The sequence below is a fragment of the Magallana gigas genome, chromosome 5 (genome assembly GCF_963853765.1).
Source record: "Magallana gigas chromosome 5, xbMagGiga1.1, whole genome shotgun sequence".
In the NCBI taxonomy this organism is placed as follows: Eukaryota; Metazoa; Mollusca; class Bivalvia; order Ostreida; family Ostreidae; genus Magallana; species Magallana gigas.
The window spans coordinates 2,455,975-2,472,802 of NC_088857.1; the positions used below are offsets into that span (position 1 = coordinate 2,455,975).

General features: G+C 32.4%; 1 long non-coding RNA gene across 1 annotated transcript; it reads right to left on the reverse strand.

Moving 5' to 3' along the window:
• Positions 1-12,165: 12,165 nt before the first annotated feature.
• On the reverse strand, positions 12,166-15,291 carry LOC136275824 (uncharacterized). Its single transcript, XR_010714317.1, has 2 exons — positions 14,713-15,291; positions 12,166-12,462 (listed from the first exon to the last, which is right to left on the reverse strand). It is a non-coding gene; the product is annotated as an uncharacterized lncRNA (long non-coding RNA).
• Positions 15,292-16,828: the final 1,537 nt, after the last annotated feature.

Consider the following 16,828-nt stretch of genomic DNA (forward strand, 5'->3'; position numbering starts at 1 on the left):
AAGTTTGGATGTTCAAGTCTTTATCGTTTCTGACATCTCGATGTGACAAGCTTTTTCTCACGGGACAGGAAACGGACGAACGGAAGTGAATTTAGAAAATCTTTTACAAAAAACCTGTAGATGTTTATATTTTCAGTCATTCCTGAAAATTTTATAAGTATTCATCAAGACATCTCTGAGAAATTCATAAGACAAAAAGGGGAAAAAAATAATAATAATGATAACTAGACTCTTGTTGCTATAGCAACAAAAAGGTCTTCCGTTCCTCACATATAAATCTGCACAAAAGATCCGTTTATCTTGTAAACAGAAAGCGGATATAATTTATACTGTAAAGGAATTCCCAAGAAATAAACAAAACAAAAAGACAAAACGTCATTTTTTGAGTACTTTCTGTGACGACCGGAAGTTACGTCGGATCATACAAAACATAGTAAACATATCTTCATACATTGCCTTGTCTTTCCTCAAAGTTTGGATGTTCAAGTTTTTGTTAGTTATAATATCTCGTTGAGAAAAGGTTTTTGTCTCGGGACCGGAAACGAACGAACGGAAGTGATTAAGAAATTGAAAATACGTATTTTAGTACATTTACCTATGATACGTTATTGTTCATCACATTGAGTAAAATGTTTAAAAAATTCTAATGTTAAAACAAAACAAAAAATCTTTTATTGCTTGCACACTTCGAGTGAAAACCGGAAGTGACGTACGACCAAATGGAACCCGTTCAACACATGTTCATTCAAATGTCCATTATCCATACAAGTTTTGTGTCTTGATCTCTCACTGTTTGTGAGATCTTGGGGTAGTTTGTTTTTTTAAAAGAAGGCTACCTGAGATATTTGAGATGTCTCACCGGAAGTAGAACTTTTTTTGGTTTTTTTACCATGTGTGGATGACCTCCTGTATTTTTGTAACTAAAATGTTATTTCCATGCTAAATAACCAACATATTTTTTAAAAATCAGAATTTGGTGTACTTCCTGTGACGACCGGAAGTTACGCCGGTTAAAACAAAATAGTGTTAACACGTGTCCATACACAGGTCTATAATCCTACAAAGTTTGGTTGTTGAAGTCGTTACCGTTTTTGAGATCTCTTCGATATAAGGTTTTTTGTCTCGGGACAGGAAACGGACAAACGGAAGTGCTTAATGAAATTTAAATTTTTTATATCTTGTTTAATTTCCTATTTTTCATTATTATTCATCAAAGTAGCTAAAACTATCAAAATAAAAACAGTTTAACGGATAAACAGTTTGATTTGTTTGAAGTCTTCCGCTGTGGACCGGAAGTGACGGACGACAAAATAAAACTGTTTAAACACATCTTCAATCAAATGTCTATGATTAGTGAAAGTTTTGTGTCTTGATCACGTACAGTACCTGAGAACTTGCGGGTACAAAATATGTTTTAAAAAAGCTTCCTGAGATAATCGAGATATCTCACCGGAAGTAGTACTTTTTTGTTTATTAAACATTGCATAGATGACATATGTTAGGATCTATACTAATATTTTTATTCTATGGAAAATAAATTAAATACGTAAAAACAAAAAATTTTGAAGAGCTTCCGGTGACGACCGGAAGTTACGCCGAATAAAACAAAAGTGTTTAAACACATTTACAACTATAGGTCTATCATCCCTCAAAGTTTGGATGTTCAAATCTTTATCATTTCTGAGATCTCGATGTGACAAGCTTTTTGTCGCGGGACAGGAAACAGACGACAGGAAGTCGATTTTGAAAAAATGAAAAAAACGCCTCGAGATACGATCATATTCTATCACTCCTGAAAACCTGAAGTAAATCGAGCCAGCCATCTCTGAGATATCTCGTGGACAAAAAATGGGGAAAAAATAATAATAAACTAGATTCGATCTCGTTGCGAGCAACGAGTGGGTCTTCCGTTCAATATTTTATTTTCACATGATTTAAATTTTTAATAAAATTTTCAAAAAATTTAAAATTCATCCAATCAATTCGAGAAAGATGTCATTAGACGCAGAATTCAAAGCGCAACTTAGATAATAAGTTAAAAAATTAGTCTGATGTCATTTAAACACGATTTAATTTTTTTTTTAAAAAAAATTTAAATTCATCCAATCAATTCGAGAAAGTTGTCATTGGACGCAGAATTCAAAGCGCAACTTAGATATTATGTTAAAAAATTATTCTGATGTCATTTAAACACGATTTAATTAAATTTAAAATTTTCAAAAAAATTAAAAATCATCCAATCAATTCGACAAAGATGTCATTAGACGCAGAATTTAAAGCGCAATTAAGATATAATGTTCAAAAAAATTTATGATCTGATTAAACACGATTTAATTAAATTTAAATTTTTAATTTTTTTTTAAATTCATCCAATTAATTCGCGAAAGATGTCATTGGACGCAGAATTCAAAGCGCAACTTAGATATTATGTTTAAAAACTAGTCTGATGTCATTTAAACACGATTAAATTAAATTTAAAATTTTCAAAAAATTTAAAAATCATCCAATCAATTCGAGAAAGATGTCATTAGACGCAGAATTGTAAGCGCAACTTAGATATCATGTTTGAAAATTATTCTGATGTCATTTAAACACAATTCAATTAAATTTAAATTTTTAAAAAAAATTTAAATTCATCCCATCAATTCGAGAAAGATGACATTAGACGCAGAATTGTAAGCGCAACTTAGATATTATGTTTTAAAATTAGTCTGATGTCATTTAAACACGATTTAATTAAATTAAAATTTTCAAAAAATTTAAAAATCATCCAATCAGTTCGACAAAGATGTCTTTTGACGCAGAATTGTAAGCGCAACTTAGATATCATGTTCAAAAAATTTTCTGATCTCATTTAAACACGATTAAATTAAATTTAAATTTTTAAAAAAAATTTAAATTCATCCAATCAATTCGAGAAAGTTGTCATTGGACGCAAAATTCAAAGCGCAACTTAGATATTATGTTAAAAAATTATTCTGATGTCATTTAAACACTTTAATTAAATTTAAAATTTTCAAAAAAATTAAAAATCATCCAATCAATTCGACAAAGATGTCATTAGACGCAGAATTTAAAGCGCAATTAAGATATAATGTTCAAAAAATTTTATGATCTGATTAAACACGATTTAATTAAATTTAAATTTTTAATTTTTTTTTAAATTCATCCAATTAATTCGCGAAAGATGTCATTGGACGCAGAATTCAAAGCGCAACTTAGATATTATGTTTAAGAACTAGTCTGATGTCATTTAAACACGATTAAATTAAATTTAAAATTTTCAAAAAATTTAAAAATCATCCAATCAATTCGAAAAAGATGTCATTAGACGCAGAATTGTAAGCGCAACTTAGATATCATGTTTGAAAATTATTCTGATGTCATTTAAACACAATTCAATTAAATTTAAATTTTTAAAAAAAATTTAAATTCATCCCATCAATTCGAGAAAGATGTCATTAGACGCAGAATTGTAAGCGCAACTTAGATATTATGTTTTAAAATTAGTCTGATGTCATTTAAACACGATTTAATTAAATTAAAATTTTCAAAAAATTTAAAAATCATCCAATCAGTTCGACAAAGATGTCTTTTGACGCAGAATTGTAAGCGCAACTTAGATATCATGTTCAAAAAATTTTCTGATCTCATTTAAACACGATTAAATTAAATTTAATTTTTTAAAAAAAATTTAAATTCATCCAATCAATTCGAGAAAGTTGTCATTGGACGCAGAATTCAAAGCGCAACTTAGATATTATGTTAAAAAATTATTCTGATGTCATTTAAACACGATTTAATTAAATTTAAAATTTTCAAAAAAATTAAAAATCATCCAATCAATTCGACAAAGATGTCATTAGACGCAGAATTTGAAGCGCAATTAAGATGTAATGTTCAAAAAATTTTATGATCTCATTTAAACACGATTTAATTAAATTTAAATTTTTAAAAAATTTTTAAATTCATCCAATTAATTCGAGAAAGATGTCATTGGACGCAGAATTCAAAGCACAACTTAGATATTATGTTTAAGAACTAGTCTGATGTCATTTAAACACGATTAAATTAAATTTAAAATTTTCAAAAAATTTAAAAATCATCCAATCAATTCGAGAAAGATGTCATTAGACGCAGAATTGTAAGCGCAACTTAGATATCATGTTTGAAAATTATTCTGATGTCATTTAAACACGATTAAATTAAATTTAAATTTTTAAAAAAAATTTAAATTCATCCCATCAATTCGAAAAAGATGTCATTAGACGCAGAATTGTAAGCGCAACTTAGATATTATGTTTTAAAATTAGTCTGATGTCATTTAAACACGATTTAATTAAATTAAAATTTTCAAAAAATTTAAAAATCATCCAATCAGTTCGACAAAGATGTCTTTTGACGCAGAATTGTAAGCGCAACTTAGATATTATGTTTTAAAATTAGTCTGAGGTCATTTTAACGCGATTGAAATGAAATTAAAATTTTTGAAAAATTAAAAAATTATCAAATCATTTCGACAAAAATGTCATTAGACGCGAAATTCTAAGCACAACTTAGATACCATGTTTTAAAATTAGTCTGAGGTCATTTTAATGCAATTTAAATGAGTTTAAAAATTTTTAAAAATTTAAAATTCATCCAATCAATTCGAGAAAGATGTCAACACACTCAGAATTGTAAGCGTAACCTAAATATTATGTTTTGAAATTAGTCTGAGGTCATTTAAACACGATTTAATTAAATTTAAAATTTTCAAATAATTTAAAAGTCATCCAATCAATTCGAGAAAGATGTCATTAGAAGCAAAATTGTAAGCACAACTTCAATATTACATTTAAAAATTAGTCTCAGGTCAATTTATTAAGATTTAATTAAATTTAAAATTTTTTAAAAAATTATAATTTATCCAATCAATTCGAAAAAGATGTCATCAGACGCAGAATTGTAAGTGCAACTTGGATATTATGTTTTAAAATTAGTCTGAGATCATTTTAACACGATTTAATTAAATTTTAAATTTTTAAAAAAATTAAATTTCATCCAATTAATTCGAGAAAAATTTCATTGGACACAAAATTGTAAGCGCAACTTAAATATTATGTTTTAAAATTAGTCTGAGGTCATTTAATTACGATTTAATTAAATTTAAAATTTTTAAAAAATTTAAATTTCCTCCCATCAATTGGAAAAAGATTTTATTAGACGTAGAATTAAAGTGCAACTTAGATATTATGTTTTAAAAGTAGTCTGAGGTCATTATAACACATTTAATATGAGTTTTAAAATTTAGCTTCCCTACTCGGAATTTCCAGACAATGATTTTTCTCGTGATGCTAGACTATCATGTCCTCTATCATTCCTGAAATTTTCAGCTTTCTATCTTTTCTCGCTTTAAAATAGATGTGTGGACAATGAAAACTCATCGAAAGTGTGTTCTATATCTTGACCCCGGCTAGCTTCCGTTCTCCGAATTTCCGGACAATGATTTTCCTCGGGAGGCTAGACGATCATGTCCTCTATCATTCCTGAAAATGTCAGCTTTTTATCTTTGGACGTTTTTGAGGAGATGCGTGGACAAGACGTTTTCGTCAAAAACGTATCCTATATTTTGACCCAAGCTAGCTTCCGTACTCGGAATTTCCGAACAATGATTTTCCTTGTGAGGCTAAACGTTCATGTCCTCTATCATTCCTGAAAATTTCAGCTTTCTATCTTTGGACGTTTTTGAGGAGATGCGTGGACAAGATGTTTTCGTCAAAAACGTGTCCTATATTTTGACCCCAGCTAGCTTCCGTACTCGGAATTTCCTGACAATGATTTTCCTCGTGAGGCTAGACGTTCATGTCCTCTATCATTCCTGAAAATTTCAGCTTTCTATCTTTCCTCGTTTTTGAGGAGATACGTGGACAAGAACTTTTTAAAAAATGACAAAATGGCGGATAAGTCCGAACCGGAAGTGATTTTTAAAAAATAAAAAAAAGCGTATCAAGTTTATATAATAATATATCGATGCTGAAAATTTGACAAAAATCGGACCACCCTTCTCCGAGAAATCTTCTGCACAAAAATTGTAAAGAAAAGAAAAAGAAAAAAAAAAAACCTGAAAAAGAAACATTACAATAATAGAAGGGTCTTCCGCTGAAGACGGAAGACCCTAAAAACATTACAATCTCTATAAGGTCTTCCGTTGGAAACGGAAGACCTTAATGAAGACCGGAAGTTACGCCGGATGAAATAAAATAGTGTTAACACGTGTCCATACACAGGTCTATAATCCTACAAAGTTTGGTTGTTGAAGTCGTTACCGTTTTTGAGATCTCGTCGATATAAGGTTTTTTGTCTCGGGACAGGAAACGGACAAACGGAAGTGCTTAATGAAATTTAAATTTTTTATATCTTGTTACTTTCCTGTTTTACATTATTATTCATCGAAGTAGCTAAAACTATCAAATTAAAACAGTTTAACGGATAAACAGTTTGATTTGTTTGAACTCTTCCGCTGTGGACCGGAAGTGACGGAAGACAAAATGAAACTGTTTAAACACATCTTCAATCAAATGTCTATGTTTAGTAAAAGTTTCGTGTCTTGATCACGTACAGTACCTGAGAACTTGCGGGTACAATATATGTTTTAAAAAAGCTTCCTGAGATAATCGAGATATCTCACCGGAAGTAGAATTTTTTTGTTTATTCAACATTGTATAGATGGCATATGTAAGGATCTATACTAATATCTTTATTCTATGGAAAATAAATTAAATACGTAAAAACAAAAAAATTTGAAGAGCTTCCGGTGACGACCGGAAGTTACGCCGAACAAAACAAAAATGTTTAAACACATCTACAACTATAGGTCTATCATCCCTCAAAGTTTGGGTGTTCAAATCTTTATCGTTTCTGAGATCTCGATGTGACAAGCTTTTTGTCGCGGGACAGGAAACGGACGACAGGAAATGAATTTTCAAAAAATGAAAAAATCGCCTAGAGATATGATCATTTTCTATCAATCCTGAAAATTTCAAGTAAATCTATCCAGCCATTTCTGAGATATCTTGTGGACAAAAACTGGGGAAAAAATAATAATAACTAGACTCTTGTTGCTATAGCAACAAAAAGGTCTTCCGTTCCTCATGTATAAATCTGCACAAAAAATCCAGTTATCTTGTAATCAGAAAATGGATATGATGTATACATTTTGTCTTTCTTCAAAGTTTGGATGTTCAAGTTTTTGTTAGTTATAATATCCCGTTCAAAAAAGGTTTTTGCCTCGGGACCAGAAACGAACAAACGGAATTGATTTAAGAAATGGAAAGTAGATATTTTAGTTCATTTACCTACGGTACGTTACTGTTCATCACATTGAATAAATGTTAAAAAAAAAAGTTAAAAGTTTAAAAGTATTGCTTAAACGCTTCGAGTAATAACCTAATAACCGGAAGTGACGTAGGACCAAATGAAACCCGTTAAACACATGTTCAATCAATGTCCATTATATAAATAAGTTTTGTGTCTTGATCTATAACAGTTTCTGAGATCTTGAGGGTACTTTGTTTTTTTAAAAGAAGGCTACCTGAGATATTTGAGATGTCTCACCGGAAGTAGAACTTTTTTTTTTAGAATGTGTGGATGACCTTTTGTATTTCCATTGCTAAAATGTTACTTCAATGCTAAATTACAAAAATATTTCTTAAAAATCAAAATTGGGTGTACTTCCTGTGACGACCGGAAGTTACGCCGGATAAAACAAAATAGTGTTAACACATGAACATACATAGGTCTATCATCCCACAAAGTTTGGTTGTTCAAGTCGTTACCGTTTTGAGATCTCGTCGAAATAGATTTTTGGTCTCTGGACAGGAAACGGGCAAACGGAAGTGTTCAATGTAAATTGTATCAAATATTTCTTGTATACTTGCCTTTTGTACATTATTTTTCATTTATCTAACTAAAAATATCAAAGTAAAACAGTTAAACTGATAAACAGCTCGATTTTTTTAACTCTTCCGGTGTGGACCGGAAGTGACGGAAGACAAAATGAAACTGGTTAAACACATCTTCAATCAAATGTCTATCATCCATGAAAGTTTCGTGTCTTGATCACTTTTAGTTTCTGAGATCTCGCGGGTACAAAATGTGTTTTAAAAAAGCTACCTGAGATGATTGAGATATCTCACCGGAAGTAGAATTTTTTTGGTGATTTGACATCGCATAGATAACATTTGCATAGATTTATACTTATATATTTATTCTATGGAAAAGAATTTGAATACGTAAAAACAATATTTTTTGAAGTGTTTCCGGTGACGACCGGAAGTTACGACGAACAAATCAGAATAGTTTAAACACATCTGCAGCTATTGGTCTATTATCCCACAAAGTTTGGATGTTCAAATCTTTACCATATGTGAGATCTGGAGGTGACAAGCTTTTTGTCGCGGGACAGGAAACGGACGAACGGAAGTAAATTTAGAAAAACTCAAATCACAGACTTCTAGATCTTTTTCATTTCAATCATCACTAAAAAATTTATGAAAATCTATTAAGACATCTCTGAAATATTCACGATACAAAAAGGGGAAAAAAATAATAATAATAAGAAAGAAAGAAAAAACCTAACAATCACTATAAGGTCTTCCGTTGGAAACGGAAGACCTTAACTAGAGCAAAGCTCGTTGCAAAGCAACGAGTGGGTTTTCCGCTAATGTCGAAAGCAACGCTAGAAGTACGTCTAAGAAGCAGAGTTCTTAATCTAGTAACAAAGAAACCTAAGTACAAAAAGATAAAAAAAAATCGAATGATTCTTGGTACAACTTAACATAATCCGAATGTTTTTAAGTACGACTTAACCAAAAACCCTTAACCATTTCAAGAACGACTTAACAAAAAAAAAATGTGTTTAAGTACGACTTAACACATTTGACTTCATTTTAGGTACAAGTTTACTTTACCTTGAACTAACATCTTTTTTCTTAACCCAGAATGCAAAATTAAAATTTACATAAAAAATCAATTTTGTTTAAAACATAATTCTGAGCAAATTTTCCTCTTCACTGCTTTTCAAAGGGTTGACCTTTCGTACTGTGTGCTCGTTGCGTCATTAATTGTCAGAAACTTATCGATGTAAAGTTTACTTTACTATACCCCTGTGAATATTTTCTATGTAAAATTACTATGAACCAGACAACATTGAAATGGTGAACATTTCAAAAGGCCCCGCTTATGTTATTTCAGAGAATTCTGCTTTGACCTTGACCTATAACTTGAAATTTTTCCAGCTGGCATAGAACTTTTAATTCAATTTCATTCCCCCTAACATACATGCATTTTTGTTCAATCTGACCAAGATTAAGCTTAATTGGAAAATAATCTACTGTCTAAAACTAATTTTAAAAAGATCTGCTATGACCTTCACATTGACATACTTGGTTCAAGGTCACTGCACGCCATTAACCAATAAACTCTGTAAAGGTAAAATATTAGCCAAATAGGGGCTAAAAGGAGAGTATATCTATGCTCTTAAAATATGGATTTTTGTGTGGTTCTGATATGACCTTGACTCTTCATCTACAAATATCATTCGAGGTCATTGCATATATTTTGATCAAAGGCATCATGTGGGTGAAGTATGAGGCTGAATGGAGCAAAGGGAGAGAAGATATACTCCGGACAAGGATTTTTAAGAATATAATTCTGCTATGACCTTCACAGTTTCTTTTCACTGAAAATAGGTTCAAGGTCACTACACACCCTTTCACCCTTTACTCAAAAGCTCTGCTTATGTGAAGTCTGAGCCAAATAGGGGTAAGTAGAAATTTTACATGCTCTCAAAAAAGAATTTTTGCATGATCTGATATGATCTTCACTCGTTACCTAGAAATTTCATGCAAGGTCACTGCACATCGTTTAACCATAGAGACACTCTGTGAGTATTAGCCAGATTGGACCAAAGGGAAAAAAGATATGCCCCAGACAAGGATTTTATATATATAATTCTGCTATGACCTTAACCTTATACCTAAAAACATGGTTCAAGGTCACTGCACATCCTTCAACCAAAGGAACCCTGTGGATGAGGTATGAGCCAGATTGGGCCAAGGGGAGAGAAGCTATGCTCCTGTCAAGCCATTTCGGATTAACAGACGGACAAATTGATCACTAGAAGGCGCCCGCATAAACATGCCTTTTATTACAATTTAAAATAGTATCCATGCTATCTGCCCATGGTGAATAGTCATCAAAACTATTCATCAGCAGAATTTGATTTCCCTCCTTTTTAAGGTGGTATGGGACATCTGTCGATATTAATGTGGATTAAAGTACTATATAATTGAAAAATTTTCACCGGTTTAGAATTTTCAAATTTTACAATATTTAACCAAAAAATAGCTTTTAAAAATATTTGAAAAGGTAAAAATTGTAAAAACCCCAGCGGGATTCGAACTCATGACTTACAGGTTCCTAGTAAACCCTCTAACCCACTGTGCTAAGGAGTTAGGTGACCATTTTTGAAAAGAAACTACATGTACTTATATAATTACACTTTATTTTATTGTTTATTTCGATAAACAATACGTCACAACATGGAAGTGTCCCATATCACCTCGGAACTCGGAACACCTCTGACCTAATAAGATCGCCGCATTAAATACAAAGTTTGATTTAACTCTAATTTGTTTATCATCAAGAAATTCTGCATCGCTGACAAATAAAGTTTTCTTCTGTATAATGAAATACCAATTAACTGACTATTCGGACAATAGCAAGTTTATTGTCCCACTCCACAGCAACTATTTCCCTTGGCTTTGCCTCATTAAATAGTTGCTGTCTTGGGGGACAATAAACTTGCTATTGTCCTCATACCCAGTAAATACTAAATAGGCATATAATATCCCATCCACCTACATTTCATGTTATATAACCTCCCGTTTGTAACCTTCAATTTCACTGTAAAGTCAACATATCTGTCATAGCCGCAAGTTTCACAATTTATTTCTGCTTCTCATGTACTTCAAATTAGGGGCCTTAATATTGCTTACCAATTCCAACAAGAGACATCCCTCTAACTATTGATAATCATTAAAATTCATTTCATGAATCTACGCAACAATGATAAACCTTCAAGTACAGTCACTCTCAATTTTACAAAAATATTGACGGTACTTTATCCGAAACTGTTCCTTGTACCTTTAACTTAGTACACTAACATTTTTATGAAAAGACGGTTTGTCTTAGAATAAGAAAGCTAATGCAATTCTGAGAAAACGAATACCACATATTGCCAATTCCATTGAGGTTTAATAAAAATATGGCCATTTAAGTGAACCCACCATTTCCAATTTCCTTAAGTAAACACAGATTTACAGGGTTCTCCATAGTAAAACATCTTTACCTGACCTTTTAGAGGTCAACTTTTGTTCAACCACCTTTAAAAAGAAACCTTATTCAATACAACATATGCCTACTTGATATAATCATGATAAATTAAAAGCTTCACATCACTTAGAAATACCCTTACATGTATACCCCCACCCCCCAATCTTTTGATTTTCATAAAAAGTCATGGTTTGAAATGTTTTACCTAATTTTATGAAACGTGTGGCAATTTCCTTGAGTCATTTCTCACACATATTTGAAAACAATCATCAATGATTCTAAAATTTGATCTTTATTTGTTTATTGTATGATTTGTACCATTTTAATTAACAAATAGACAGCTGTCCTGCTTGTGATTTCTTGTTTTCATGAAAAAAGTAAGCTAACAATCATATTTAGTGAATATCTAATCTATTCTGATTTCTAGTCTCCTTCTAACCATGCTAAAACAGTAAGTTACAACCTACAAGTTAGACATCTGCCTTAAATTAGAATTAAATTCAAACACACCCAGGTAGCTGGAGACAGAGTTGATTTCAATGAAAAATGTTCAAATTTGACATGTTTTTCTACTTTTTTTATGCATATATACCTTAGAAAGGTAGAAATAGGTTGTTTCTTGTTCATTTCAAAAGCAATTATCATAGCAGATGTTATTTCAAAGTCAAATGTACATTTACATATCCTACATGTAATCTTAATGCAGACAATTAAATAGAGGGGGGGGGGGATTTTTCAATTATGTAAACACATCTAAATATCTTTATGAAATAAAAAATAAAGGAAACATAATTGCATACTTTTATTGAAAAACAAATTTTCACAGCAATTATGAATTTCTTTAAACAGCCTTAATTTTGTTTTCATAATTTCTTATCAAACACAAACCACAACATGGCATGATGCTTTCTTCAAGTTCCATTATTGTTCATGCATTATCGGATTTAATTTGAATTACCGGTAAATAGTCTGTAGAACACAAGGAATATGCATGTGGATAGAGGTGACAGGTTAATCTCAGGAGCTGACCCACAAGAATCAACAGGTACCGGTAAAAGCCATGTGGTAACAAGAGTCTGTTTTGAGCTGAAATAAAAAAAAAATAATTAGCTGTGTTTACATACATGTACTAGTAATAGCTGTGTTTACATTAACATATGCATAGTATTTCTGGAAAAAATACACTGACCATGCAGTGTAATAAGTATGACATATCCCAATACATGACATAACATTTAGGCAGTACAAGATCAAAAATTTGCATATCAAGTCATAATATAATATTAAAAAAATTTCATAGGTATAAACACTTATCAAATTGAGAGAGAGAGAGTTTGAGAGAGAGAGAGTTTATTACCGTACTTATAGTGCAACAGTCAATATTTCAATTCGTAAATTACAAACAAATATTACCCACCGAACAGCGTCAAAGTACATGTACTGGTATTAGCTTCTGGTATACCATTTTTTATCAATTCTACTGTGTTGTTTTTTTTGCAAATAAATTTAGCGAGGGTTTTTGTTTATTTTCTTATAAATTACATGTTTTAAAAACAATACTATGTGTAATAAGCATAAAACATGTATGAGTAAACTTAATGAAGAATTTTCAATAGATTATTTTTCACAGAATGTGGTACATTACATGTATGTCAATCTTTATAAAACTAGCGTATATTTCGTGCGCCATAAATTGCAAGTTTTTTGTAAATATCATTTACTTGCATGATAGGTATATATGGTCTAACCAAAATTTTCTTCATAAAGCTACAGCTGTATGTACCACATATATGTTTTGTTACAAGTATACATTTTATTAAAAAAATACCCAAATTCCAATAGTTGAAATTAACTCAACTCATTCTCTGATAAGTTCATTGTGTTTTGTGCGTGCATATTTTATTTGTCTGCTGCAACAGCAGCCAATAAGCGGTAAGCTGAATCCACAAAAAGAAAGTTTGTGTTTTAGGAGCGGGTAAATTGTTTATGCGACACTGTCAAGAAAACCACACCAAATAATAACAAGAAACATAAATATTCACTTAAATGTATTGTGTTGTAAAGTAAAGGTTTTTAACACTTATTGTATCTTGCAAAACATGTGATGACCCTTAATCATCTGTCATATATCTGATATACGCATGTATATGTAAAAGATTGGAGAAATAACGACGGAACAAAGTGGGATTCGAACCTGGCCCTCTGAATCTCTAGTCAAGTGCTCTACCAACTGTGCTACATGTATCTGGCACCGGTATTCAAACCAGTCTGACCGTCACATTCCTCCCCCCTTAAATGATCTTCACCCTAGAAGATCACCCCTGGCAGGAGTTAACCTGTTAGTTCCAAGGGTTGGTCACAACACCAATATTGTAACAGGATGGGAGAAATAATGAAGGACCAAACCGGGATTTGAACCTGGGCCCCCTGAATCTCTAGTCAGGTGCTCTACCAACTGAGCTATCTGGCACTGGTATTCAAACCGGTCTGATCGTCACATATAAAAAGAATTATTTTAAACAATGTTGTTCAATAAAAATTAACACTCGCAACCTTCAGTTTTTGTCTGTAATTAATCAATATTGGCGTGCGATCAGTTCTCGCTGAGTACCATTTCTCACCAGTGCATTGTTACGTCATTTTATCGGCACATAAAATTTTATACGAAAATATGATGTCACAGTGCACCAGCAAGAAATGGTCCTCGGCGAGAACTGCTTGCACGCCAGTACTGCCAGTAGTCAGATTAAAAAAAGAGAATAAAAAATCATATTTAAAACATTAACAAGGACAATTTAAGTTCACATCATAACTGATAAACAAGAAAAATTATGTGAACTGGTAGAATGGTACGCATAGTTTTAACTTGTAAACTACATGTACAAGTACATGTACCGGGTTCCCGTTGGTCTGCTAAACCTCTCTAATGATACAATGATCGGCATCATAAAGATATTAAAGTCATGTTTTAACTCATAAGTCTGAAGTTTACAATTTTATTTACTTGAAGTTATGTCTACAGGATATTCATGACTACATTTGGAGTCTTCTGTACAAGAATATATGATATGTTTCTAATTAGACCCTGCTTTGAATTTTGAGTTGAAAATTCACAATCTGTTATCTTTTTAAATAGATAAATTCAGTTACCCTTTCCAGTCCCCCATGAACCTCGAGCGAGTCTAAACATCCATGAAACATGTAAAAATTACACGTAAGTAAACAAACACCATAACAAAAACATCTAACAGTGTGCACGTACTTACATGTACATCTATACTATATACTAAATTTTAACCAGTTAACAAGAACCTTTAAAAGGAGTAAAAGCCTCACCTTCTTCAGTAACATCCACATAAATCACACACTTTAATGTCCATCTTTTCTCCTTTATCACTCGTAGCTTATCAACGGCTGATCGTCGACAGAAGTGTGGCTGTCAGAATTTCCTCGTAAACGATTCACACGAGAAAAATATCCTCCTTAAACAAATATGTAGTATTGTTCCCTGTGCATGTTCATATGTTTCACAGTAAATTGAAAATGCATGTGTACACCGAAAGAATACACAACTTCTCTTCTGCATTACGGCTCTCTCTTTTCTACAATGCCGTTCGTTACTGTTTACATTCGGCGCGCGCGCGGGGGTTACAAACAGGGGCGCCCCGACAAATAGTTGCACATAGAACCTTTAGATGATGTGTGCTCATTGAATTCATAAATGATATAGATGAAAAAAATGAAATTGAATCACAACAATTTATCTAAGACGCAACACAACGTAATGCAGTAAATGCCTGGGCCTTAAAGTGGCATTTGTTCGCTTGTGTGTCTATGTAGACATATTAACTCGTTCATGTACGATTCTCGCATATTTGTTTTATGAAATTTGAAAAGAAATATAGCACAGAACTTGTTTAATTTGATACCAAATGACATTATTTAATATATTAACAATAACTGAATTAATTTTTTTTCATAAAATGATAACGATTTTTGCTATCAGAAAAATACGTGCAGGAGCTGCTGACCCCTAATTATAGGGGCCAGCCCTTTTTTCTTAATTTTTAATGAAAGCTCTCGTTATTATAAACAACTTTTGTTCTATATGTATTAACAAAATATTTTTAGTTTAAAGGTGATTATACAAAAAGCAACAAAATTTCAGACCCCCCAAAACCTTAAACTTTACCGGCAAATTGCTTAAAAACTAAAACACATTTTGCCAAAATTTTCATGCCAGCAAAACTATAAAATGTTACCAACAATTCTGCTAAATTTCATGCAACTATCTTTTGTAGTTCCCGAGATCAACTCTGGACAAAAGACCCCCCAATTTTCAATTAAAGGGCAATAACTCATAACCGGAAGTGAATTTTAAAAATTTGAAAAAAACGTCTAGAGATATTAATATCATCTACATACCCTTAAAGTTTCATAGCAATCAGACAAAAAATGTTCGAGAAATCTCGTGCACAAAATTTGCGGGAAAAAAAAAAAATAATAATAAGAAACAGTAGAATAACAGAAGGGGTTTCCGTTGAAAAACGGAAAACCCTAATAATAATAATAAAAAACATTACAATCACTAGAAGGTCTTCCGTTGTAACGGAAGACCTTAATAAAAAACATTACAATCACTATAAGGTCTTCCGTTGGAAACGGAAGACCTTAATAATTTGTTCACTTAAAGTCTACTCAGCGGACTGGCACCAGCAATCTGTGTCCCTAGTGCCTGATTTGGCGCTGGAATCTTTGAAAGAACACCCTTTCCCCGAGGAATCCGGGCCCATCTAATGAGAACAAGTCGTAGTTAGAGCTGAGGGTGCCTTGTTTAGATCCCTACATAATATCAATAATTTGTTCACTTAAGGTCTACTCAGCGCACTGGTGCCAAGAATCGGTGTCCGTAGTTCCTTTTTTGCACCGGAATCCTCGAGGAAGCACCACTCTCTCGAAGATTCCGAGCTCACCTGATGTGCACAAGTCCTAGTTTGGGCGCAGAGCACTAAGTTTAGATCCCTACATAACAGAAATAACTTGCTTACTTAAGGATTACTCAGCGCACGGGCGCCAGGAAATGGTGTCACTAGTGCCTGATTTGGCGCCGGAATCCTAGAAAGAACACCCTTTCATCGAGAAATCCGGGCCCATCTAATGAGCACAGGTCGTAGTTTGGGCGGAGGGCGCCTTGTTTACATCCGTACATAACAAAAAACATTTGTTCATTTAAGATCTGACTCAGTGTCACTAGTGCCTGATTTGGCGCCGAGGGAACACCCCTCCTCCGAGGAATCCGGGCTCACTGAATGAGAACAAGTCTTAGTTTGGGTGCAGGGCGCCTTGTTTAAATCCCTACATCACAGAAATAATTTGTTCACTTAAAGGTCTACTCAGCGCATTGGCGCCAGGAATCGGTGTTACTAGTGCCTGATTCGGCGCCGGAATCCTT